The 25,535-nt window shown below is 37.6% G+C and overlaps 1 long non-coding RNA gene across 1 annotated transcript; it reads right to left on the bottom strand.

Moving 5' to 3' along the window:
* Positions 1-10,659: 10,659 nt before the first annotated feature.
* Positions 10,660-25,482, bottom strand: LOC125171333 (uncharacterized). The gene is made up of 3 exons (XR_007154266.1): positions 25,304-25,482; positions 22,101-22,324; positions 10,660-10,718 (listed from the first exon to the last, which is right to left on the bottom strand). It is a non-coding gene; the product is annotated as an uncharacterized LOC125171333 (long non-coding RNA).
* Between the last annotated feature and the right edge of the window lie 53 nt (positions 25,483-25,535).

Genomic DNA, 25,535 nt, shown 5'->3' with positions numbered 1-25,535 from the left:
TGAACGAATATTTGTATTATATTGTTTCCAGTTCCAGGTTTTCATTATTACAAAAAATGCTGCATTTCTCATATAATCCTCAAATTCTGGGAGATGGGAACTTTTCTCTTTTTTTTTAACAGATGAAGAATGGAGAGAGGCACAGGGAAATGAAGTAACTTGCTAAGCTTATTTATGTAGGTTGGAAGTGGAAAAGGCAGAATTCTAATCCAGAGCCTATATTGTTTACTACCTTCTGTTGTCTTTCTGCCAAAAAAGGGGAAATATATATTAACCTTTATTTAATAGATTAAGTACGATGTTGGAGGGGTTCTACAGAGAGTGCATACCAGGGGTTTTGGTAATGTTTGTAACATACTATTTCCTCAGCTTAAGTCATGGATTCATAGGTGTTTATTTTTGTGCTTCTTAATTTACATTGGTGTTGCATATGCTTTTTCATATGTATCATCCATTGCACAATGAAAACTATAAAAAAAATTCCTGGTACCAGGGCACTTGGGTGGCTCAGGCAGTTGAGCATCCAACTCTTGATTTTGGCTCAAGTTATGATCCCAGGGTTGTAGGATTAGCCCTGCAGGGAGCTCAACGCTGAGCATGGAGCCTGCTTGGGATTCTTTCTCCTTCTCCCTCTACCCGTTCCTGGCCTGTGTGTGTAAGCAGGCACATGTGTGCTTATTTTCTCTCTAAAAAAATAATAATAATAAATAAAATAAAAAATAAAAAATACTGGCACCAGTATAAAGATGTGTGGGTAAAATCTAAAGACAAGTTCTTTAGATTGGTTCAAGGTTTTTAATCTATTCCAACATGGCTGGGGAAAGGAGAGATTGGAATGGTGATTTAGGAACCCATGAAGAGCAAATCTCGTTTGGTCACATAGTGGCCTCCATGAGAATTGTTTATCTGGCACCCTTTCCAAGAACTGCCCTTTCCCCAAAATACATGGTTATAGTGAGAGGCACTGTGACCCCAATTTTGAGACATAGTTGGTTGGACCAAGAGTGGTTACTTGAGCCAAGACGTTGTTTCTGTGAACACTCATTTCCTGACCTCAGCCAATTAGCCTGTAAGTAGGCACATGACTCAGGCTAAGCGAATTAGTGTCCTTTCCCAGAATCTTAGAACTGGAATTGGGAATCTATGGAGATTTAAACTTAGACCTGCTAGTAGATTTTTCAAGAAAAATTCATTTGCATTAGAAGAAGGAAGCCAAGGCAGACAGAAAAACAGGTAAACCACAGGAGTTTTGATGGCATTCAAGGCTTGGTCCCAGATGTTCCCAAGGCGAAGCTAAACCCCAGACCTTACAAGCTAAGTTGTTTTGTAAGAGTCCACAGTATATATTTAACAAATTCTTTTTTAAGTACTTAAAAAAAAAGTTTCTTTCACTTATACCTAACAAAGACGTAATTCCTTTGTCAATGAATCGACAGTGCTGTAAAAGTTACAAAACAGCAATCAAGGTAATGAGTACTGTTTCTTTGATGACCACTGAAAATGTAATAGGTTATAGACCCAGGACAAGTATTTCTACTCAACAGTCAAAGGAAAGTACAGTTAGCAAACCACGAAGTATAATCTATTTAGTTATGACATAAAAACAAAGGTCAAGTCACCAGAGTTGCAGAACTTCCTTTGCTTAAAAAAAAAGGAAAAGAAAAGAAAGAAAAAATTGAGAAGGAAAGTAGGAATAATGGATCCCAATTAGTAGGAATAAACCACTTAACCTCTCCTTTGTATAACTTCTCATTTTATGTAAAATAAAAGAGGTAGACCAGATAACTCCCTAGCTCTTCACTTGCTCTCAAATCTTTTAGCTCTGTTAAAAACATCAGTGGTAACTGATAAATGTTTGAAATTCCTGAAAATATTATTTCCATATTGAACATAACTGTCAAAAATGGAGGTCTTAGCTGACTTAGTTTCAATGGCAAAATCAGACCAAGTGCTTCAAAATATTCTTTACAGGTTAGCTAACAAATTTGTGTTAATGACAAATTGATACTAGCTCTCAGATGTGATTTGTGAAGTATAAGTTGTAGTTTATGCTTTTTAGGTACTAAAAATTCATAGAAATACTGCATAAAGATCCAAGAAAGAAAGCAAAATCAAATCCCTATCATTTCATTTCTGTATGGCTTTTAATTTAAAAGTGCTACACAGCTCAAGATCTAATTCATATTTATTTTCATTTTAAAGTTTGTCTATTTTTCATTTCACACCAGTGGTTCACTTTATCATGAATACTTTCTTCATTAGTATAATATGTGTATATATATAATTAGAATAAAGATCACCAAACATTTTGACAAGTGTGGAAAATAGTAGTTAATGTTTTCCATCTGCTACAGGGTATGTCACCAAAAGAACCATTGATCCTACAGAATAAGGAAACACCTACACAAGTACATGACAGAAATATAAATGTCTAATGAATTAATTTTGATCATTTGCTTATACATTTTTGTAAATGTTACCATATGTTGTTTAAATTACCTGTTATGAAAATCAGCGCCTGAATGTTGTCACTTCCAGAGCTTCAGTCTGGAAAATATTTTAAAACTGAAATTATTTTAATTTACTTCTGTAAGGTGTATTGTCATTTATTTCTAAATATCTCATTTCTAAAATTAAAGGTAAGAGTTCCAAAATCTCTTCCTTATAACAGCTTTAGTAGTGTTTCTGCAAAATTTTTTGTTTGGTAGACTTAAGTTCTCTCAAGAGTCAAAACCAAGAACTATACCTAATGACCTCAAATTCGGACTACAAACTGCAGAAAGGAAATGCAGAATGCTTCCTACCCTTAGTCTGCAGACCTGAAAAGCACCGCAGATTACCCATGTTCTAGGAGCTTGCCAGCATGGCTGCATGTGGGGACCCATCTGTCCTTACTGTACCCCATCTTTCCCAGGGATTGTGCTGGAGGCGGACGGCTCAGTCAGGACACCACAGGAAAGTCTAAGAAACTCTTTCTAGATGAGTCCCTTTCACTGAACTAGCACGAAAGTAGAGATCAGAAAGGCATAACCAAAACAATTGCTTTCTATATATTATAAATACTGGCATAGTTATCTTGTGGTGTACTGGGCATTTATTGAGTTTGTACAAGGTGCTAGCACTATTTTACACTCCTTAGAAGCAAGGACTCTGGTTAGTCCCCACGTAACTTGCCCAAAGTTACACACTCAAGATGTCGCCCAGATGGGAGGTGAACACAGGTGCCTGACTACGGAGCCCATGCCACTAACTAGTGCACGATGCTACCCCCAGGTAACTGAATGTAAGGGCTGGATGTATTGCTACCAATGACACAAACATAACTTCCTGTCTTCTTGTCCTAGGTTATATTATCAGGGATTGAACTAAGCAGCCTCATTTTCTTTTAGTCTTACATTACTGCTTACAGACTCTGGTTTATCACAATTAGTATTACATGTGCAAATTCCACACAGTAAATTTTTTTAATAGGGGTTTGGGGCACCGGGGTGGCTTAGTTGGTGGAGTGTCTGACTTTGGTTCAGGCATGATCTCACGGTTCGTGGTTTCAAGCCCCGGGTCGGGCTGTGTGCTGACAGCTCAGAGCCTGGAGCCTGCTTTGGATTCTGTGTCTCCCTCTCTCTCTCTCTGTTTCTCCCCCATTCATGCTGTCTCTCTCTCAAAAATAAATAAACATTTAAAAAACTTAAAAATAGGGGTTTAATCACAACGCTGTCCCATTTGCAGTACTGGCAAAGTGACTATCAAAGAATCTATTCTGCTCTGAAACTACTAAGTCAAAAATGAAACCCAGGGAGTCATGAGCTCCTAAAAACAGGCAAAACCATGAACATATGTGCACATGCACGTTTTCCCTGTGAAGAGGTCACATGGCTTTCATCAGATATTCACATCCCAAAACATGAAGAACCACTGCACTGAAATCTCTTAAAATGTAAAACTGTGACTTCCCACATAACTTTATTACATAGGAAGAAGGTTAGTCCACAAAAGAAAACTTTGCCTGCTTTATATAACTCCCAGGGTAAAGTAATAAATTGGTATTGCAATTTATTCAAAAGCAAAGTTAGAGAAAAATTGAAAATTTTTGCAGTAAGGTTTACCATGAACAACTATGTTAAAATACAACTGTGTTGGGGCGCCTGGGTGGCGCAGTCGGTTAAGCGGCCGACTTCAGCCAGGTCACGATCTCGCGGTCCGTGAGTTCGAGCCCCGCGTCGGGCTCTGGGCTGATGGCTCAGAGCCTGGAGCCTGTTTCCGATTCTGTGTCTCCCTCTCTCTCTGCCCCTCCCCCGTTCATGCTCTGTCTCTCTCTGTCCCAAAAATAAATAAACGTTGAAAGAAAAAAAAATTTAAAAAAAAAATACAACTGTGTTAAAAGAAGCAACGCTGGGGCGCCTGGGTAGCTCAGTCGGTTAAGCATCTGACTTCAGCTCAGATCATGATCTCACGGTTCATGAGTTTGAGCCCATGTCAGGCTCCGCACTGACAGCTCAGAGCCTGGACCTGCTTCTAATCCTTCTCTCTCTGCACCCCCCCTCCCGCTCGTGTGTGTGTGTGTGTGTGTGTGTGTGTGTGTGTGTGCGCGCGCGCGCGCGCACGCGCGCGCATGCGCTCGCTTGCTCTCTCACAAAAATAAATAATAAAACATTTAAAAAATTAAAAAAAAAAAAGAAGCAGCGCTAAGCTGATACAGTGTTAACTGTTTCATCAATAATACGTGGGCTAGAGTCTCTGAGAAACCTTTCCTTCCCTCATTCCCGAAAGGAAAAGAAATCTTAGAGATTACTCTTCTTTAGCATCTACGTTTGAGCTCAAATGCATTGTTACAACAGGAATTAAAAATGTCAACTGTACATTGATAATATGATGCAATCACTTGAAGTCTTTGATAAAAAGCACTTAATGTGCATTTATTGCTGAAAAATATCGTATTTTGGAAATTCAACTACAAATGTCCTGACTCCTCGATACCATGTTGCAGAATGGAGCAGGGAATGTGAGAAAGAAGTAAACTGATGTAAGATGTGATCAATTAGAGAAAACTAAAGCTCACATGTCACATATTTCTCCTTGGTATAAAAACACGTTACAGCAAAGAAAGATAATAATCTTACCCAATCCTGATATCTCTTCTCTTTTATGCAGCAAATGAGTACACATCACCTAGAGCATAATAAGGAAATTGGTTTTGAACCATACAGAATGTGCTTTTATTAAATTTTGTGTTACAGAGAGTTAAGAATTTAATCTGTCCTAACAGTTAACAAATATAAGGACTTCACCCTTCAAGATGCAAAAAACAAAATAGAATTCATATTCTTGTTATATATTATCACTATGCAGTTGAAGTGTCTGAATCTGTCAATATACTCTAGTAAGTTGAAAGATGTCCATTGTGGTAGCCAGTAATTGTTGGGCTTGCTTTTGTAAAGTGTGCTCTAATCTTAATGATGGATGGAAGACAAAAAGAAAGAAACTTTATGTCAGCCTATACAAGGAAAGGGTTTTTTCCAAGCTGGACTACAATATTTGGTCCCGAATATACATTTAATATTTGTTAAACATCAGCATAAAAAGAAAATTATACATAGAAATACTTATGATGTATCCCTGAGACATCATTGATGAGCTTGTTTTGGACACTTATTCCACATGTCCAGAAACATTCTTAGGGTACCAAAATGACATTGATGAACAATCCAAGACTTCTTTTTCTTTACTATGCTGTTAGCACAACAACACAAAGCTCACAATTTAAAGATTCAGGTGCAAAGCCAAATGCCTAGCAAATCAAACAAGCCACTATTATAGTGATCATGTACAGTAGAAATATCAGTCTTAATCCAAAACCAAAAGCAAAGACAAAGAGAGGGAGGAAAGAAGAAATCTAATCCACAAACAAAAGTGGTTGATCGGAAAAACATGCAGAGCGTCAATATGAACCCAGAGCCAATTAAATCTTGGGCCAAGAGTCAACTGAGGCTCATGATAAAGCAGCCAAAGAATTACCTTTTCCTTATTGTAGAAACTCGTTTGAATTAGGGCTCTCCTGACCAAGAAAACACAATCACGCATCTTCTTTTAAGAATTTAAGCTCAGTGGGTACATGCAGTTTTTAAATATAGCTCCTATTATCAATGGAAATCACAGCAGAAATATACCTGCTGTTTTCATACTCCCAAACTAGATTTCCTCATTGATTAATGCTTTGAAATTTTATACTCCATTTTCTGTGATGGTGGTTTTGCATTCCAAATCACCTCTCCAGAAACTCTTTCTCTTAATGAGGCATCCTAATAAAAGTGTGTGAACACATATACATGAACACACATCTTATTCTTCCTTGGCTTTTCTCTTAGCCTCTGATCTTACAATATTTAACCATTTCCTTAGAGCTTTCTTTTATTACATTGTCCATAACAAGACACCTGATAGTCTTTCCTTTGTAACTTTCATCAAATTTAATGGTGCTATGTGAGAACTTGGTTGACAAAAGGGAATAGGGTATTGTAAAAAAAATTAATTTCTAGATTATTAATCATTTATTTTTAATTCTCAAATAATTACTATTATTTTTTTAAAAGGTATGGTTTTTTCCAAAGTAATTGGCAAATTAACTTAAATCCTCCCAAATATTTAATGGCAATACGATGAAGAGATAAAATCAAGATTACAAAGCAGAGGAGGGGCAAAGGGAGAGGGAGAGAATCTCCCATTCAGAGTGGAGCCCAACACAGGGCTCGATCCCACAACTGTAGGATCATGATCTGACCTGAAATCAAGAGTCAAAAGCTTAACCTACTGAGCCACCCAGGCACCCCTACAAACACTCTTCCATCTTCCCTCTTACCCCAAATCCCTAGAAATGACAAGGAAAAAAACCAAAATCTATAACAATGCTGGAGAGCAAGAGAGAACAAAAATTTCTGAGGCATTTCTAAGAGACAGAAAGGAGATGACTGACTGAGGGATGAGCCATGGCAAAACTACACACAGGAAAGAACTGCTGTGACACTGGATGCTCTGTAAGTTTCTAAACTCAGAGAAGATGGATGCAAGATAGATACTAGATGCATGGACCCATTTCCTCCTACTGCAAAGACCTTCTTACTCATTGTCAAGGAGCAAGCAGCTGAGGCATCTGCTCCAGGTTGGAGAAGTGAGTGTGGACAGGTAAGCTGGGGGGTGGAGGGTGGGGGAATGCAGGGAAGTGCCCCTTGTGAATGGTGTCACTCAAGCAGAACAAAGCATTCCTCTCTAAGGTTATGGAATGAATGCCTAGCGTTCCTCATCCAGTAACATATCCTGTTCCTTCTCCCCATCATTGGAGACAGAGCTTGACAAATAAAGTACCCAAACCAAAAATTGCCAGATATATGAGGAAAGTCAGTATCATAATAGAGATGTACCAAACTTCATTAATGGAACTAATACTGGAGGGGAAAAATGCTTAATAGAGCAAACAAATTGAGGCTTTAATAAAAATGAAATCAATATACATGGAAGAACATCATAACTATGAAAAGATAACAGGTATTATAAAACTGCAATTTTAGGTCTTAAAAATAAAAAATATATTATTATTAAAATAAAAAGTATGTCAGCTGAATGACAGAATGGACACAACTAAAGAACCTGTTAGTGAGCAGGAAGATCAAACTGATTACCTGGCCCTAAATGCAGTCCAACAGAATGAATGGGTAGAAAATATGAAATAAAAGTTAAGGCTTGGAAGAACGTCCCAGAAAGTCTTGCATCCATCGAATTGGAGTTCCAAGGAGAGAAGATGGAGAAAGAGGGCTGCACACAAATAATAAAAGTAATGACAGGAGACCATCAAAAGAAGTCAGTCTCCAGATTTAAAGGAACTATTAAAAATGAAGCAAGATGAAAAATGACCATAGATATTAAAAGGGTTCAAAACAAGTCTCCCCAAAGTATGTCACTTTGTCACATGGACAATTTTAAGCTGAAAACAACCAAGACCCAGAAAACTCAGGAAAAGCTTTTAGTGCTCCTTTAACTACCTAAAAGAATTTAGATGGGAATCTGGCCCAGAAAAACAGCTGTTATCAGAGATATTTTTTTTTATCTGAATGCTATATCTGTATGGTAGGGCAAACACCTAATTACCAAACATCTGCTCTCCTTATAGTGCTGCGAATCACCTCCTCCCCTCTGAAGCCCCAGGCTCCTATCCCATTCCTTAGCTCAGGATGGTCTATAGGCAGCAATTCCTCAGCTTGCCCCCGAGTATCATATTTTCATGGTGCTCCTCATACATATGTAATTAAATTTGTTTTTTCCTGCTGATCTGTCATATGGTAATTTAATTATTAGACCAGCCAAGTAATGTTGAAGGGAAGAAGGAAATTTTTTTCCTCCCCAATAATATGTTCTTATGAAATATTACAGGAAAAGAATAATATCTTAAAGGCCTTCCAAGGAGAAAAATAATTATCAGCAAAGGAACAGAACCTGATTTGTATTAGATTTTATTATAGCTATACTGGATACAAGAAGTCAATAAAGCAAATTTCCAAAGTAGCAAATGAAAATAATTTTGAATCTGATTTAAATTTGAATCTAAACAACTAAAATACCCACCAATAACAGGATGATCAGATGAGACACATTATAGTCATATTACATGCTATTATTCAGCAGTTAAATATAATGCCATCTCTAAGACATTTTATTAGTGAAAAAGCAAGTTACAGAAATATATATGTCAATCATGGCTCAACTGGAGAAACAGAATCAGTAAGAAATATATAATAAGAGATTTATTGCAAGGACTTGGCTTATGCAATTATCAGGGCTGGCTAGGCAAGCCGGAAAATCATAGGGCAGGCTATCAGGAAGGGAACTGTCTGCAACTGTCAGGCACAAACTGAAACTGCTTCCTCTAGACAGAATTTCTTCTTCAGGGAAGATGCAGGTCTTCTGTTCTCATGACCTTTCAAATAACTGAATCAGGTCCACCCAGATTATCTAGGATAATCTTCCTTCCTTAAAATCAACTGGTTATGGACTTTAATCACATCTACAAAACACCCTCAAAGCAACACCTAGGTAAGTGTTGATGGAATAACTTGGAACTATATAGCCTAGCCAAATTAATACACAGAACTGACTATCACAATCACATATATATGAATGTGTATTTACATTTGTATTATTATATAGATGCACTGTTACACTGTTTGTGTGTGTGTGTGTGTGTGTGTGTGTGTGTGTGTGTGTGTAGATAGAGAGTTTAGGAAGGATGCACACCAAACTGATAATAATAAAACAGAGTGAAAACTGGCAAGTTGAAAAGGGGAATGGTGTAGGGAAAAGAGGAAATTCACTTTTTACTCTTTATAGTTCTAGTGGGGAGGGTATTGATAATGAGGGAGACACGTGTATAGGGGCAGGAGGCATATGAGAAATTGCTGTACATTCTGTTTAATTTTTCTGTGGACCCAAAATTACTCTAAAAAATAAATTCTATTCTTTCTTTTTAAGATTTTGTTTTTAAGCAATCTCTATACCCACATTGGGCTCAAACTTACAGCCCTGAGATCAAAAGTCACATGCTCCACTGACTGAGCCAGCCAGATGCCCCTCTACTTTTTTTTTTTTAAATGGCAGATTACCTACAAAAAACAAAAAAACAAAAAAAAAAACAACCAGCAATCAGCTTAGTAGCAGAGATCTCATCAGCAAAAATAAATGCCAAAAGGTAGTGGGAAAATATCTCTTATGTACCTAAAGAACTCATAACCTAGAATTCTATACATAATAAAGTATCATTCAAGAAGAAAGAAAATTCAACATGTATTCAATTATGAAAAAATAAGAGTTTACTCCTCACTGACATTTGTGAAGAAATGTCACTACTGAAGAATATACATCAGCCATAAAACTGATTCAAAGAAGGAAGGAAGGAAATTCACATTTGAAAAACACAGTTAAACTAAATGAAGTACTGAGTGTGAAAAAAATAACCACAATAATTTCCATGGATGTATTTAGAAAAATCAGAATTAAAATTCTAGATAATAATACGAGGAAAGCTGATGGCAAGGTGTTTCAACTTGAAATAAAAAATTATTTGGGGCAACTGGTTGACTCAGTCTATTAAGCAACCGACTCTGGGTTTTGGCTCAGGTCATGATCTTGCAATTTGTGAGATCAACCCACGTTGGGCTCTGTGTTGACAGAGAGGAGCCTGCTTGGGATTCTCTCTCTCCCTCCTTGTCTGCCCCTCCCTAACTCATGCTCACTCGTGTTCTCTCTCTCTCTCTCTCTCTCTCTCTCTCTCTCTCAAAATAAATACACTTTAAAAATTATAAATATTTTTGTTGCTTTTGGAAGAGAACAGAATTAATAACCTTAGAACTCGATGGAGAAATGTAAAACTATGTTACATGTTAAAAATTGAAGAGCATCTTTTAAAGGAAACCATGAGAATTAAGAAAAACAAAAGGAGCAAAGAATAAAAGTAGAAAAAGCAAGTGGGGATAAAAGCCTGGTAAACAGATAACGTAAGGGGCACCTGGGTGGCTCAGTCAGTTAAGCCTCCGACTTCGATTTAGGTCATGATCTCGCGGTTTGTGGGTTGGAGCCCTGCATCGGGCTCTGAGCTGACAGCGCAGAGCCTGGAGCCTGCTTCGGATTCTGTGTCTCCTTCTCTCTCTGCCCCTCCTCCACTTGTGCTCTGTCTCTCTCTATCAAAAATAAATGTATATAAAAAAATTTTTTTAAAACAGATGACATAAAATAGGATAAGTTCTAAGGAAATTAATAAACTTCTGAAAATTTATCTTTAGAACACTATCTATCAAAACCTATAGAGTCATTAATCAAGTACTTAAGTGAAAACTCATAGTTTTAAATGCATTTATTATAAAACAAAAAGCAGTCAACTTAAGAAGTCAGAAAAAGAATTTAAAAAGTTGGAAGAAGGAAATAAAGGCAACGGAGAAATTAAATAAACAATGATCAAAGAATTTTAAAATAGAGTTAAACTGAAAAATCAAAACCTGCTTCTCTTAAAAGAGTGGCAAATAGAAAAAAGCTTCAAAAGCCTTCCTAAGGAAAAAAGAGAGTAGGCACAAATTAATATTAGGAATGGAAAAGGGCCATAAGTACAGATAAAGAACAGATTTTTTTAATTTTAAAAAAACACATGAAAATGTTATGACATTTTAAAAATTAATAATATAAACATATTTTTAGAAAAATTTTCAAGTTGGCTGAAGAAGAAATTTAAAACCTGATTCACCTGATAGTATCAATAAAATTGAACTGGTTGTTAAACATGTCAATCTCTTAAAGGCACTAGGACCCAGATAAGTCACAGGAGAGATTCAGCAATCTTTCATGAAACAGGTTATTTCTGGTTGGTTGTGAAGAGGGAGTAGGAGGACCCTAAGCTTGCCTCCCCCCATGGATACAATTAGACAATACTACAGCAGTGCAACTAACTCAGATAATGACCTGAAGACTGGCAGAAAAACTCCACAACTACAGGTAGAGAAGAGGCCACACTGAAGAAGGTTGGAAGAGTGAAGACATGGTCTAGGAGCAAAACAGACCAAAGCCATCCTTGGTGGAGAGGAAGCTGGTGGTGCAGAGAAGGGTGTAAAACAGACTCTCACACTGGGGAGCCAACCGACGAGGAGGACAAATCCCCATAACATTGCCTTTGAAAGAGAGAGGGGCCGAATTTCATGAGTTCTTCTTACAACCAGGAGGGTCTTAAAACCTGGAATTTTAAAAATTAGCAGGCTCCTGGCTTGGGCTCAGGGAGAGACAACACAATAAACAGCCCATGCAGATACAGCACAGAACCAGCAGTTTGAAAAACGTAGGGTGCAGACAGGAGGAAGAGTGATTTGCTCATATCAGAGTGTGGCCCAGAGAGACAAGGATCATGGAAAGACCCCTCCAAGAACAAAGGAGCAGGCAGGTGCCATTTCCCTCCCCTGCCCCCTGTGGGGAACAGTGCTATGCATATACTACATAACTTGTCTGCACCAAGCCCCCAACCCCTCAGTTCTCCAGATCTTCCCTTCCCAGTCATGCAGGGCTCCTCCCCTAGAAGACCGGCCCAAACCCTGTCTACCCCATCTCTGGACCCACAGGTTTTGCAGGGCCTCGGTTCCTGCAGCAGCAGGGGCACGTCTCATTTTGCAAGGAGACAACTGCACACCTTGTTAAAATGCATCCCACTCCTGCTGGGGACCAAATACTGCCCACAATAGGCAAAGACAGACTTTGCAGACAACTGGACTGAAGAAAAAAAGAGGCCAAGACCCAACAGAAGAGCACATAGGCAACACACATAGGAGGCATTCCCTGAAGCCCCAGGCCCTAGGGAAGAAGGGACACTGCACTGCAGGGCACTTCAGTACCTCTTCTTCATAAGGCTATTATTGTTAAGAGTAAGAGAAGTCGCTGATTTTCCTAACACAGAAGAACAGACACAATGAGGAGAAAAAATGAGAAGGCAAAGAAATATCTCCCAAATGAAAGGACAGAACAAAACCACAGTAAGATATCTAAGCAAACCAGATATAAATAATATGTCTGATAGAGAATTTAATGATTGTAAAGATACTCCCTGGACTTGAGAAAAGAGCATAGGACATCAGTAAGACCCCTTAACACAGAGATAAACAGCCAATCAGAAGGCAAGAACACAATAAATGAAAATAAAAATATACTTGGTAGAATAAATAGCAGGGTAGGTGAAGCAGAGGAATTAATTAATGACCTAGAAGGCAGAAGTAATGGAAAGTAATGAGCGAAGGAGAGGAAAGAAAATTATGCAAATTGAGGACAGTCTTAGGGAAGTCAGCGAATCCATTAAGCATAAAAACATTTGCATTATAGTGTTCTCAGAAGAAGAAAGGGGGGCAGAATTTTATTTGAAGAAATAATAGCTGAAAACTTCCCTAATCTGGGTAAGGAAATAGATATCCAGATTCAGAAGGCATAAAGATCCTCCCCACAAATTCAACCCAAGGATGTCCACACCAAGACACATAGTAATTAAAATGTCAACAATCTGGGTCACTTGGGTGGTTCAGTCAGTTAAGCATCTAACTTCAGCTCAGGTCATAATCTCATGGTTTGTGAGTTCAAGCCCCATATTGGGCTCTGTGTTGACAGCTCAGAGCCTGGAGCCTGCTTCAGATTCTGTATCTCCCTCTCTCTGCCCCTCCCCCACCCATGCTCGCACGCGCGCGCGCGCTCTCTCTCTCTCTCTCTCTCTCTCTGTGAAAAATAAGTAAACTTAAAAAAAAATTAAATAAATAATCAGTAAAAAATTTTTAATAAAAAATTCTAAAACAGAATGAAATTTCGCCATATGCAACAATGCGGATACATGGATGAAGCTAGAGTGTATTATGCTAAGCAAATCAAATCAGAGAAAAACAAATATTGTATGATATCACTCGTATGTGGAAGTTAAGAAACAAAAACGCTGAACATAGGGGAAGGGGGTGGGGAAAGAGGCAAACCATAAGAGACTCTCAACTATAGAGAAAAAATTGAAAGTTGATGGAGGGAGGTGGGTGGCAAATAGGCTAAATGGGTGATGGGTATTAAGGAGGGCACCTGTGATGAGTACTGGATATTGTATGTAAGTGATGAATCACTAAATTCTACCCCTGGGGGAAAAAAAAAGAATGGGTTTAAACTTTAGTGACCATCAACTTAATATAGACTGCTATATACAGAAGATGTTATATACAAACCAAGAATCAAAACCCAGTATAGATATGCAAATAAAGAGAAAGGAATCCAAATATATCACTAAAGAAAGCCAACAAACCATGAAAGAGAGCAAGAGAAGAAAAGATCGGAGAAAATCTATGGAAACAACCACAAAACACTTAACAAAATGGCAATCAATACATATCCATCAATAATTACATTGAATGTAAATGGACTAAATGGTCCAATCAAACGACATAGGGTGACAGAGATCCATCTATATGCTGCCTACAAGAGACTCATTTCAGACCAAATGGCATCTGCAGATTCAAAGTGAGGGGATGGAGAAACATTTGTCATGCAAACGGAGGTCAAAAGAAAGCTGGAGTAGTAATACTTACATCAGACAAAATTGACTTTAAAATAAAAACTGTAACAAGAGACAAAACACTGTATAATAAAGGGGACAATCCAACAAGAGGATATAACAATTGTAAGTATTTATGCATTCAAATACATACATCAGCTAATAAAAAACATAAAGGAAATAATTGATAGTAATACAGTAATTGTAAGGAACTTTAACACCCCCCACTTACATCGATGGATGGATAATCCAAACAGAAAATCAACAAGGAAACAGTGGCTTTGAATGACACACTGGACCAGATGGATTTAACAGACATATTCAGAACATTCCATCCTAAAACAGCAGAATACACATACTTTTCAAGTGCACACAGAACATTCTCCAGTATAGAACACATATTAGGCCACAAAACAAGCCTCAACAAATTCAAAAATATCAGGCATCTTTTCTGACTACAACGCTATAAAACTAGAAATCAACTGCAAGAAAAAATCCAGAAAGAGCACAAATACATGGAGGTTAAATAACATGCTACTAAATAAGAAATGGGTCTACCAAGAAATCAAAGAAGAAATAAAACATGACATAGAAACAAATGAAAATCAAAAATGCAATGGTCCGATATCTTTGGAATACAGCAAAATGGCTTTAAAAGGGAAGTTTACAGCAATATAGGTCTATATCAAGAAGCAAGAAATATCTCAAATAAACAGCCTAAACTTGCACCTAAAGGGGCTAGAAAAAGAAGAACAAACAAAACCCAAAGCCAGGTAAAGGAAGGGAATAATAAAGATTAGAGCAGAAATAAATATTAAAGTGGTGCCTCGCTGGCTGAGTCAGAAAAGTGTGTGACTCTTGATCTTAGGGTTGTGAGTTCAAGCCCCAAGATGGGTATAGAGATTACTTAAAATATAAAATCTTTAAAAAAAAAATTTTAAGAAATAAATGATAAAGAAACTAAAAAAAAAAAAACCAGAAGTGATCAATGAAACCAGGAGCTGTTTTTTTTTTAAAGATCAACAAAATCGATATACCTCTAGCCAGACTCATAAAAAAAGAATAAAATAAAATTTTTAAAAAGTGAGGACCCAAATAAACAAAATCATTAATGAAAGACGAGAAGTAACAACCAACACCACAGGAATATAAATAATTGTAACAAAATATTATGAAAACCTATATGCCAACAAATTGGACAACCTAGAAGAAATGGATAAATTCCTAGAAACATATAAATTACTAAAACTGAAACAAGAAGAAATAGATAATTTGAACAGACCAATTACCAGCAATGAAACTGAATCAGTAATCAAAAAAAAAAAAAAAAAAAAAAACTCCCAAAACAAAAGTCCAGGACCAGACAGCTTCAGAGGCGAATTCTATCAAACATGTAAAGAAGGTCAATACCTATTCTTCTCAAACTATTCCAAAAAATAGAAAAGGAAGGAAAACTTCCAAATTCATTTTGATGAGGCCAGTATCACTCTGATACAAAACAAGATAAAGACACTACAGAAAAAGAGAACTACAGGCCAGTATCTCTCATGAATATGGATGTAAAAACCCTCAACAAAATATTAGCAAACCAAATCCAACAACACATTTAAATAAATCATACACCATGATCAAAGAGATTTTATTCCCAGGATAAAAGGAACAATCAATGTGGTATGTCAGATCAGCAAGAGAAAAGATACAAACCATATGATCATTTCAATAGATGCAGAAAAACCATTCAAAAAAGTATAGTATCCATTCATGATAAAAATCTTTTGCAAAGCAAGTCTACAGGGAACATACCTTAACATAATAAAGCCCTGATCTGAAATCTCCACAGCCAAAATCATACTCAATGGTCAAACACTGAAAGCTTTTCTCCTAAGGTCAGGAACAAGACAAGGAAGTCCACTCTCACTACTTCTATTCAAAATAGTACTGGAAGTTCAAGCACAGCAATTAGACAACACAGAGGCATCCCAACTGGTAAGGAAGAAGTAAAACTCTCACTATTTATAGATGACATGATAATATATATAGAAAACCCTAAAGACTACACGAAAAAACTTACTAAAACTGAAAATGAATTCAGTAAATTTGCAGGATTCAAAATCAATGTACAGAAATCCATTGCATTCCTATACACTAATAATGGAGCAGGAGAAAATGAAATTAAGAAACAATCCCAGGGGCGCCTGGGTAGCTCAGTCGGTTGAGCGTCCGACTTCAGCTCAGGTCATGATCTCACAGTCCGTGAGTTCGAGCCCCGCATCCGGCTCTGTGCTGACAGCTCAGAGCCTGGAGCCTGCTTCAGACTCTGTGTCTCCCTCTCTCTCTGCCCCTAACCCACTCACATCCTGTCTCTGTCTCTCTAAAAAGTAAATAAACATTTAAAAAAAATTTTAAAAATAAACAATCCCATTTACATTTGTACCAAAAATAATACCTAAGAGTAAACCTAACCAAACAGGTGAACAGCCTGTATTCTGAAAACTATAAAACACCGATGAAAGAAATTCAAGATGACACAAAGAAATGGAAAGACATTCCATGCTTATGTGTTGGAAGAAAAAAAATATTGTTAAAATGTCTAAACTACCCGAAGAAATCTACAGATTTAATGCAATCCCTATCAAAATACCAATAGCATTTTTCACAGAACTACATCAAACAATCCTAAAATTTGTAAGGAACCACAAAGACCCCGAATAGTCAAAGCAATCTTGAAAAAGAAAAACAAGACTAGAGGTATCACAATTCCAGATTTCCAGTTATATTCCAAAGTGGTAGTAATTAAAACATATGGTTCTGTCATATAAAGAGACATGGAGATCAATGGAGTAGAATAGAAAATTCAAAAATACATCCACAATTATATGGTCAATCAATCTTCGACAAAGGAGGAATGACTAGATAATGGGGAAAAGACAGTATCTTCAATAAATAGTGCTGGGGAAACTGGACACCTACATACAAAAAAATGAAACTGGACTATTTAATACACAAAAATAAACCCAAAATGGATTAAAGATCTAAATGTGATGAAAAAATGCTCAACATCATTCATTATCAGGAAAATACAAACCAAACCCATGATGAGATACTACCTCACACCTGTCAGAATGACTAACATTAACAACTCAGGCAACAACAGAGGCTGGCGAGGATGCAGAGAGAGAGGATTTCTTTTGCACTGCAGACAAATGCAAACTGGTGCAGCCGCTCTGGAAAACAGTATGGAGGTTCCTCAAAAAATTAAAAATAGAACTACCCTACGACCCAGCAGTTGCACTACTATGTATTTACCCAAGGGATACAGGTATGCTGTTTCAAAGGGGCACATGCACCCCAATGTTTATAGCAGCACTATCAACAATAGCCAAAGTACGGAAAGAGCCCAAATGTCCATCAACAGATGAGTGGATAAAGGATGTGGTATATATATGTACAACGGAGTATTACTCGTCAATCAAAAAGAGTGAAATCTTGCCATTTGCAACAATGTGGATGGAACTAGAAGGTATTATGCTAAGTGAAATTAGTCAGCTGGAGAAAGACAAAAATCATATGACTTCACTCATATGAGGACTTTAAGAGACAAAACAGATGAACACAAGGGAAGGGAAGCAAAAGTAATATAAAAACAGGGAGGAGGACAATACAGAAGAGACTCTTAAATATGGAGAACAAATAGAGGGTTATTGGAGGGGTTGTGGGGGGGGGATGTGCTAAAAGGGCAAGGGGCATTAAGGAATCTACTCCTGAAATCATTGTTGCACTGTATGCTAACTAACTTGGATGTAAATTAAAAAAAAAAAAAAAGCTTTCCAGAATACTTAAAATACCTCTAATGGTTCTGATAAATTAAACCTAGAAATAAAATTAAATATAAATAAATAAATAAATAAATAAATAAGACCTACATATGAGACCCAAAATCATAAAAATCCTTGGAAAGATCTGAAAGGCAGTACTTTCTCTGACATTAGCTGTAGCAACATTTTTCTAGGTATGTCTCCTGAGGCAAGGAAACTAAAAGTAAAAATAAACTACTGGGACTACATCAACATAAAAAAGTTTCTGCACGATGAAGGAAACAATCAACAAAACTAAAAGGCAACCTATGGAATGAGAGAAGATATTTGCAAATGACATATCTGATAAAGGGTTAGTATCCAAAATGTATAAGGAACTGATACAACTCAATACCCCAAAAATGAATAATCCAACTTAAAAATGGACAGAAGACATGAACAGACATTTCTCCAAAGAAGGCATCCAGATGGCCAACAGGCACAGGAAAAGATGCTCAATATCACTCATTATCAGGAAAATGCAAATCAAAACCACAATGAGATATCACCACACACCTGTCAGAATGGCTAAAATCCCAAACACAAGTAACAACAAGTGTTGGTGATGATGTGGAGAAAAAGGAACACTCTTGTATGGCTGGTGAGAATGCAAACTGGTGCAGCCACTGTGCAAAACAGTATGGAGCTTCCTCAACAAACTAAAAATAGAACTACCATATGATCCAGTAATTGTACTGCTGGGTATTTACCCCAAAAATATAAAACACTAATTCAAAAGGATGCATGCATCCAAATGTTTATTGTAGCATTATTTACAATAGCCAAACTATGGACGCAGCCCAAGTGTCCATCAATAGATTAATGGATAAAGAAGATGTGGTGTGTGTGTATGAAATATTATTCAGTTATAAAAAAATGAAATCTTGCCATTTGCAATGACATAGATGAAGCTAGAGAGTATAATGCTAAGCAAAATAAGTAAGTCAGAGAAAGATAAATACCATATGATTTAATTCATATGTGGAATTTTAGACACAAAATAAACCAGCAAAGGAAAAAAAGAGAGAGAGAAACCAAGAAACAGACTCTTAACTAGAGAGAACAAACTAATGGTTACTAAAGGGGAGGTGGCTGGATGAGGGATGGCAGGAATGGGTGATGGGAATCAAAGACTACACTTATCATGATGGGAAAATATAATAAAATAAAGAAAAGGAGAAAAAAGAAAAGATCATTTCTATCTTACATAAACTCTTGCAGAGAAGAGAAAAAGAAAGCTACCCTTATAAGGCTGGTATAACATTGTTATCCAGATCAGACAATATAAGAAAATTATAGGCCAATCTCACCTATAAACATGAATGCAACCATGCTATATATAAACTTTAGTTAATTGAATCCACATTATATTTTTTTTTTTTTACAGAGCAACCATTCACTCTATTCATTACTGAAAAATCTTTTTACCATGTGGCTTAATTACACTTTACTTAATGCAACTTTAATTAATTATGAGAAACCATTTTACACATATGTGAAATATCTACACAATCCTCATCAACTAGAACACTGGGTAACATAGACAATTAGATGTTAATGTTGAAAAGAAGGTAAAATATTCGCAGGAGACAAAGCCATTTTAAGGAAGAGAGTATTTTATATTCCATAATTATTTGCAGCATCCAGGAGAGCGAGGCTTCTTTTTTTCCGTAAGTATGTATGGGCCTCTTCCTTTGCTTGGCAATATTCTCAATATTCTTCCTGAATGAGGTTTACTCTGGCTTCTTGGGCAAGCTGACCTTCTGCCACAGATCTAATTACTTCTTTCACTAACTCACTCTAGCAGGAGAGAATTCAGATGAAAAAGTTCTGTATTTGGTGTATGTATGCTTTACTGCTTCTTATTTCAAGCCTGATTGTATTAGAATGGCAACGTGATGTCTGTGCCGATAGTCTTACTATTATGAATCCACATTATATTCTGACACTTAGGGTTTTAAAGCATTTTTTAGGATTAAAGAATAATAATACTATTTGCCACATACATAAAGAAGGAGAGACTCCACATGATCTTCCCAATAGATTAACACACATGATTTGATAAAAAAAAAAATTAACTCATTGGGGCACCTGGGTGGCTCAGTCGGTTGAGAGTCTAACTTCAGCTCAGGTCATGATCTCACAGCTCGTGGGTTCAAGCCCCACGTTGGGCTCTGTGCTGACAGCTCAGAGCCTGGAGCGTGCTTTGGATTCTGTGTCTCCCTCTCTCTCTGCCCCTAACCCACTCGCATTCTGTCTCTGTCTCTCTCAAAAATAAATAAACATTAAAAAAGTTTAAAAAATTTTTTAACTCATTCATGATAAAAATTTAAAAAACCCACTTGATAGCAAACTCTCCTTACCTTCATAAAGGTATAAAACTAAAACAAACAAATAAAAAATCCCACTCGGGGTGCCTGGGTGGCTCAGTCGGTTAAGCGTCTGACTTCAGCTCAGGTCATGATCTCATGGTTCGTGGGTTTAAGCCCCACATAGGGCTCTTTGCTGACAGCTCAGAATCTGGAGCCTGCTTCGGATTCTGTGTCCCCCCACCCCACCTCTGCTTCTCACCCACTAACGCCTTGTCTCTCTCTCTCTCAAAAGTAAACATTAAAAAAAAATTTTTTTTTAATCTAACAGAGGAAACTAGAGTAATGTTCCCAGAGGGAGCAAAAGCCCAGGAGATAACTGAGTAACTGCAAGTGCTCTTGGAGATATTCCCTTTAAGGACAGGAAAGCTAGTCAAAGTGGTTACAGAAAAACTGAATAGACTTTTAAGTCAAGAACTTGGGCAATTAGAATAGGTGCCTTCACGTATTATTAGGTCAGTGTCCAGGTAAAGATTTTTGTATCTTCTGAGCCCTAGGGAACCAAGAGTTTCTAGAGTTAAATCTCAGAAGAGAAGCACAGAAAAAGGAGAAACACTAAAATGAATGAGGGAGGACCAAAGTGATTGACCCTGGTCCCTAAGTCCATGTGGGGTAATGGCAGAGAATGAATTCATCCAATGGAGGTGAAGGTGGACAAGGTAAGGTGAACAGTTGGTGGTTTGATAATTCAATAACTCCTTGGCTTCATATTTCTGCCTGTGGGAGCCTTCCCAAAATAAAAATAGAGTCTGTTAGGGAAAAAAAACAATGTCTGAGCCCTAAATCAAAGGGAAGTAATAAAGAGAGAGCAGTCATTCCCACCAAACAGGGCTGCTTACAGGTTTTTGAGAAGGAAAGGAATCACTGTGAGGGTCAGGATAGGATTTATAAAACTAAGGGAATCTTCCTGAAAAGAGTAAAAGAAATGTAGCCTGGAAGAGTGGGTAGTTTTGCCATGATCTCCACCACAGAAATCGGTGTGACAGAGGAAAGATTTCCATCCCATTCACGTGAAGTTCTTAGAGTATAGAAAATCCAAAAGCTGAAAAGGGTTAGTTTTTTGCGAGACAGAACATGGCAGTAGGATTGGTCCTCACTAGGCCCAAGGGGTAAAGACTTCAGTAGTCTTTACTGTGTAACAGAATAACAGATTCTGTTCAGAAATCTGTTGAGGGTGATTCTACAACTGAAACAGATGTGGGGGCCTCAGGGTAAAGCGTCCCTAGGACGTAGATTCTAGGGCCTACACAGATTCTGCTCAAATAGGACTAGACAGAATCCACACTCAATCCAGGAGTACATGGTCTACACAGGCAATGGAAGTTCAGTGGTATTGGATATTTTTCAAGGCATTATGGCATGCTAGTTAAAAGTATGGACTTTGAGGCCATTGTGCCTGGGTTCCTATCCCAGCTCTACCTCTTACTACCTGTGTGATTTGGGGCAAGTTACTTAGCTTCTCTCTGTCACATTTTCCACTTCTTAAAGGGAGAAGATAGTACTTCGCTCGTGGAGTTCTTAGGATTAAATTATTTAATACGTGTGAAATTATTTAAAACACGTTGAAATTCAATAAGGGCTATTATTATTAGAAATATTTTCATCATTGAATGGGACTTAAAAAATGTTTTTAATGTTTACTTATGTTTATTTAATGTTTTTTTTATGTTTATCATGAGCTGAGCTGAAGTCAGATGCTTAACCAGCTGAGCCACCCAGGCACCCCACCTGTTAGATTGTTTTTAAGACTCTAGTCACTCTCTCCAGCCAATTAGTTACTAAATTATTACCCACCTTTTAAAGTCCTACTCCATAAGCTGTCCAGTCTGGTTGTTGTTGCTGTTTTATCCTTTCCATATGTTGAGCGTGACCTTCAAGATCTCCTTTTTCCTCTTCTGTTTAATGTGTTCTCCCAAATTCCAACACTTCCATTAAGGAAATCTCTATTTTTCTTTTCTCAAGCATTTTCCAATTTGTCTTCTGCTGTTTCCTGAGCCATCTCTTTAGGTATTGCTTTACTACAGAAAAGGAGATTCACCTTATAATATAAAAAGGAATTTAGGGGCACCTGAATGGCTCAGTCCGGTGAGCATCTAACTCTTGATTTCTGCTCAGGTCATGATCCCAGGGTCGTGGGATTGAGCCCCACATCAGGCTCCACACTGAGCAAAGAGACTGCTTAAGATTCTCTCTCTCTCTCTCTCTCTCTCTCTCTCTTCCTCTGCCCCCTCCCCTGCGCTTTCTCTCTCTCTAAAATAAAATTAAAATTTTTTTAGAAACTTAATGAAAGCCAATGATAAAGTAACTACTTCAAAGAGTTTTACCATCAGCATTATGAACCCCAAGTCCATAAAAACCTGAGCTCTCTTGCTTCCAAGCCACTCCCAATGTACAAGAACTTATCAACCTTCGGGTGTGCCACAGTTGCTAATGTCCCATTGGACCAAGTAAGTCACATAGCCAAACCCAGAGTCAATGTGGAAGGGAACCATGACAAATCATAAATTCTGGGAGCCATGATTCATTGGAGACCATCAATATAAGAGCCTACCACCCTACCATAATATGTACATGCATCTTAACAATATGTTTCTTCTGCAACACTACATTCATGGTCAGTTCTTTCTGCTGCCATTTCTTCAGTTTCTTTCTTAATTACTCGTGTTTCAGTTTTAGAGCTTCTTCTCAATGACCAATCAATTTATTAAATCTTTACATTTCAGTTTAGAAAAGGAAAACTGAGTGACTCCATAATGCTCTGTGACAGATTATTATACAAGTTAGGAGAAACAGCTATACTGTGTTAATTTTAACAAGGAAAAAAGAAAATGGGAAAAAGCTTAATATAGGGCAGGGGAAAAGATGCAAAAATATACCTCATGTCTCAGTGAGAACGCAGGCATCTGAGCAGACCCTATGGGATCTACAGAATACATTTCAGCCATGATGTCTGCCATATTTGAATTAGATAATTTCTAGAGCTATGGAAAGATAAACAGGACCACCTAAGTTATGACTAACATTTGAGTGTCCTCTGAGTACCTCTGAGTAGGCAGGGATGAATGAGACAGAGCTTCTCTGAGGAGCTCATGGTCAAGTGTAGGAAACAGATTATCATATAACTAAAATACACAGTTAAAACAGAAACATCTTATAAATATTAATGGGCAAATTTTTTTAATTAAAATATAAAATTCCCTTTATTAATATCATACTCAGTTTGGCTAATGTGAGAGAATAGGTATTAGAAAAGGAGAAGGGGTGGTGGGGCACCGGGGTGGGGGGCGGGAAGCAAAAGAGAAGGGAGGAGAAGAGAAAAAAAATCGAGCAGAGGGGCTGCTTGAGAAGGACTGGGGAACAGAAGGAAATGGAATCTACATGATAGAAGATAAAAGGAATGCTTTGTCTGCTTCATTTTATCTAGACTGAAGGTGGATAAGAAATAGACTAGATAAAATTTTAAGTTCTAAACTATATTCTTGAATTCCCAATACCCGTCCCCTCCTCGTACAAAAGGCATTTTCTGAAGTGTGGAGAATCCTATCCTGACACAGTAGACACCATTCTCAAATTGAAGGCCAGAGGGTCTTCCTGAATTGAAAGGAAGAGCCTTTAGAGACTTCCTTAATTAGAAGCCATGTCACTTCTAGGCCATGTTACAGCTTCACCTGGAGAAGTGTAGAGTTCTGAAACCAATCTTTCAGAGCCTTTCAGGCTTTTATAACTCAAAAATAGGCTATGAGCTCATTTTGGAAATGCTACATTCCTTTTATGAAATGATACAGAAAAACTGGTGGAAAATAACTAATAGTGGTATTTTTGATTGACATTCTAGACCCGCACAAACATTAGTAATCTAGATAACGAGATTAATAAAATAATCTGGGATCAATAATCTATAATGAAGAAACTAGATAAAATCAAATCCCAGGGTACATATTTTACTATAGAATTTATTTGCAGTTCACAGTGCCTGATTTAGGAGCAATTGTAGAAATTTACTTGTGTTTTGAGATGAAAAACACACATTGATGTTGTGCTAGAGAAATACTTTATAAAGATGGGCAGGAAGAGGCCCTGTGTTTGGGTGTGCACATTATAGAGTACTTGTGAACACCTTCACCCTACCATTTCCTCTTAAATGTTTAGAACAGCTGAGCCATTCTCTCCATAATGTAGACATGGTTCAACAAATGGAATTCTCAGATCAGTTCCTCTATCTACAGACTTTAAATGTGATACAGAAGCCACTAGGTTTATAGCACACCAGCACACCAGCGATGAACTCAAGATGTAGCTATAATTAGGACTTGGAAACACAGATGAAAGAGAGAAGGAATCTTCAGTTTCCTTTACCATAACTTTAAAATAGAAAACGGGTGCCATCTTGTGGTTATTTTAATAAGGTCGCTCAAACAATGACTTTCTGGAGACGCAACTTAACAAAATCTCCTATTTCTTTCTCCTTGAAAATACTGTTAAACATATCTTTCTTAAACTCTTGGACTGGTACTCTTACAATCTGGAGATTTCATTAAAATGCTAGACCTACCCACATAAAAACACAATCACAATAATATTAGGTGACTACCAACCATGAAAAACATGGCAAGCAATTTTCATAATTCTTAAGAACCGCTCAAGACCTGCTTCTCGGTTGCGTGCATGTTAAAAGGTAGGTAAAGGTTTTCGTAAAAACGGTGACATGAACACAGGGGTCCCTCCATCCTGGGAACTGTGGGCGGAATAGACCCAAGATAAACAACCACTTTTCAGCCCACTTATTTACTTCTAACTTTTTACAAGAAGAATATATGTTACGTTTGTAGTTAACAAAAAGAATCACTAAACCAGGTGTACGAGGTTCACCTTACCCGAGAACTGTGTTACTGGATGCTCCCCGGAAAGGTAACACCACATTTGTGTGTGTGTGTGTGTGTGTGTGTGTGTGTGTGTGTGTGTGTGTGTAAGTCTTGTAGAAGAGGCACGCATCTTACCGTTAAGTAGTGTTTGTGTACTAACTAACTTCCTGGGAGCATCTGGCACGCCACAGACAAATTTGGGGCTAGTTGGGCTATGAGTCAAAACACGAGCTTCCCAACGAACCTTCGGGATCTGGGCGCTAGCAGCCGGAACTCAAACAGACTTCCGTAGAATTTCTCCAGGAAACCGTCGTGTGGGGCGGAGATGGGCGCTTGGTCCAGTGGCTGCTTTCTAATCTGCTGTCAC

This window comes from Prionailurus viverrinus, chromosome B4, assembly GCF_022837055.1.
Source record: "Prionailurus viverrinus isolate Anna chromosome B4, UM_Priviv_1.0, whole genome shotgun sequence".
In the NCBI taxonomy this organism is placed as follows: domain Eukaryota; kingdom Metazoa; phylum Chordata; class Mammalia; order Carnivora; family Felidae; genus Prionailurus; species Prionailurus viverrinus.
This window is presented reverse-complemented; position numbering and strand designations above follow the sequence as displayed.